This window comes from Myotis davidii, unplaced genomic scaffold (genome assembly GCF_000327345.1).
Source record: "Myotis davidii unplaced genomic scaffold, ASM32734v1 scaffold310, whole genome shotgun sequence".
NCBI classification, from domain to species: Eukaryota; Metazoa; Chordata; class Mammalia; order Chiroptera; family Vespertilionidae; genus Myotis; species Myotis davidii.
This window is the reverse complement of record NW_006281927.1, coordinates 246532-249578: the sequence shown is the minus strand read 5'-3', so window position 1 is coordinate 249578 and position 3047 is coordinate 246532. Positions and strand designations below refer to the sequence as shown.

Sequence of the window (3047 nt, the reverse complement as noted above, 5' to 3'; positions counted from 1 at the left end):
TTTAATGTTCTCAGTTGCCTTATCAGATGGAAATGAAGCTGGATCACACAAATTGTGACATATTAAGGATGAAGGTGCAGAAAGACCTCCCTGGCCTGTACTTTGTGCTTGAGTTGAATGTTGTCCTGAATGCATTCTAGTGGCTAGAGTTGGTAATGAGGTGGTTCCTGAGCTAGGAGGTTGGTAAGGCATAGGCTGGAGCTCAGCAGACGGTGGTTCAGAAAGTGGTGAACTGGCCAAGGGATGGGAAGCTGCTGGGGAAACTTCACAATTAGCAGACCTTAACTGTGAAGAACCATATGTAATGGATTGTAACTGAGGGGAAGGCTGACCTGTGATCTGGTCAGTCACTGGAGAGGAAAGAGATCTATGTCCTGTGTTTGAACAATGGTATTCCATTGACTGTAGATGAGGCAGGGTCTGCACAGAATGAGGTATATGGGCTAAGAGATATCCTGTTGAGCCTGAATTTGAAGAATGAAAAGGTATGGATGATGATGGTTGGCAGCCAAGATTTATTAAACTAGGAAGAGCTGCATCTTGCTGAAACAAAACAGGAACAAATTCTTGACTAGAGGCAGCATTAATAGGAGGACAAGTTGGTCCATTATACACAGCATTCGTTTGCATAGGCTGATAAGAAGACGCCACTGGAGGTGTTGGTGTGACTTGAAAAGGCTGGTGCATGACTGAAGAAGGTATCATATGCTGTTCCTTACCAGCACTCTCATCCCTACACTGCAACTGTGGCAGATGAGATGAGGTTACCATGGATGCATATGTTTGCTGGATGGGACAAACCAAGCTTCTCTGTGCCGACAGTACACTGTCACATGGATGTCCTGTATCTGAGGAAGGCCTCTGGGTCTGGGCAGGATGAGGCACAGGCAATGATGGAACTGAAGACAAGTCAATTTCCTCTCTGTGTTCTTGCTTCATCAAAACTGGTGTGTAAGTAAAACGTTGAGACTGGCTTTTTTTTCCTCTTGCCATTGCAAAGGTAAAAGTGCACCTGCACTGCAGCTGTAACCGCTGGGCTATGATATGGAGGAACTTCAAGGACAATGTGAGCCCCTTGACATTTTTCCCTGATTATTTTCCTTTCTACCTCCCATTGAGGTCGTCCATCTTGTCCTTTTTCAAGAAAAATGATTTTCGATTCTGGAAGAAAATTAGATCCAATCACAATCATTTAATGACCTCCACTTACAGAACATCTGTTGATACGGTACTTCTCAATATGAGGAAGTTCTTGAGCAGACCGCTGGGAGCACTCAACAGGTATAGAAGCTGTCGACAGAGAAAGGACTTTTCCATTGGGCTGTGGGATGTGTACATGAAACACAAGTCATACTCTAGTATTCTTTCTGCCAATATCAATTTCTCCTTTTCAAAATTCTATATCTGAATTGCGGAGTTTCAAAATACCTGCACCGTCAATACTGGCTGACATATTGTTTTCAGGAAGACGTGGAATTTCCAGAACCTTTGTGCTGGCAATTATTATCTCTTGGTTTGCAGTAGCAACTGTCTTCCCAGTGATTCGATGCACCTGGTAAAATGCATGAGGTCGTAAATATCGATCATCTGCAGTTCCAATAAACATCTGTAGATTAATCGGCTTTTCACTATAGCCCAGCAGCTTCACAACAGGGTGTCCGCCAGCAGATGCTTTTACTGCTCCTTGGCTACCTTCAGTTTCATAATGGGCTCGATGATGAGTTTTAGGTTGCACTTCTATTTTCAGTTCACATTGTCCAAAATGAGTAGGTAAAGGCCAGTCTAGTGGAGGTAATAAAGATGTGCGAAATATACGGTGTGGCCAGGCTTGGGTTTGCTCCAGGGAAAGGGTGAAGGAACTGAAAGAAAGTGATCATCAGATGAATCTTTCTTTAAAGGATACTGAGATCTGAGGCCGTCATCTATTGAAGTCTCCCAGGATGGTGATAAATTACCTCAGTCATCTGAACAGAGCTAAGTTTCCTGGTAGTACAGTAGCTTGATCTTCAGAAGTCTTCCTTGTTTTTAGAGGGATATCAGTCTCTACATAGTACTGAATGGTGGAAGAAGTGCTGGACCAAGGCCTGATCCACTCTGGACAGAAGCATTGAGCCAGGTATCTTCTGTTACACTTCCCCTGGGGGTGTGACCAGAAGGAACAGGTGCGTGATGGGGTGAAAGGGACCCAGCACAACAAACCTCAGCACTAGAGTGTCGTTTCCCACAGGGGGAAGTAGGCCTTGATGAGGGTCCTGAGGTGATACTAGATCTAGGAGAGTGGCAAGCAGATTGCCTGGGTGACAGTGAGGGTCCAAGTCCATATTGCTGATGCCAGGATTCTTCTCCAGGGCAGCCCACTGGCGAGCCACCAGGAGAAGTCAGAGGGGATCCAAAAGTAAATCGGGCAACAGCTTCATTTAATTCTGAATCCACATCATCATAATTATGAGATTCACAAGAAGATGCATCTGAGAACCAGCTTCTAGAAGAGATGCTGCTGGCAGGACCAGGACTAAGGGAAGACTCCCGGTAAGATGGCTCAAGAGGAAGATGATCTCTAGGTCTTTCCAAATATTCCTTTTCTGGGTCATTTATGTGCAGGTCGTCTTCACGAGCATCTACTTCTTGATGACAGTTAGGAGAGATGGATGTGATTTGAATACTTGGGCACTCAAAGGGTTTGGGACCACCTAATGGGCTGTAGAGTCTGGAATCTCACAAGTTCCTTCGTAGTTTTTGTGACCTTGGAGCTGAAACGATGATGACAAAACAGAAGGGTGAGCCGGTAATCCATGATGTGGTGAGCAAAGAGGTGAGTTTAAAGTAGATGGAGGTGGGTCTACATTAAAGATGTAAATGGATGCACAATCATCTGCTTCAAAATCTGCAGGCCTCGAGCCCGAGGCCGAGGCGGCCACGCCGACTCCCCTTCCTCGCCGAAGTCGAGTTTGAAGTCGAGCTCATCCTGGGCGCCACAGTTAGCAGTAGTCATCGGCTTGCCCAGAGTGCAGTGGCTCGGCTCCTCAGGCGGCGGCAGCACCGGTGGT

The 3047-nt window shown here is 45.9% G+C and overlaps 1 pseudogene; it reads right to left on the bottom strand.

The window, feature by feature from the left end:
• Window positions 1-6: 6 nt before the first annotated feature.
• LOC102774502 lies at window positions 7-2992 on the bottom strand (annotated as a pseudogene).
• Between the last annotated feature and the right edge of the window lie 55 nt (window positions 2993-3047).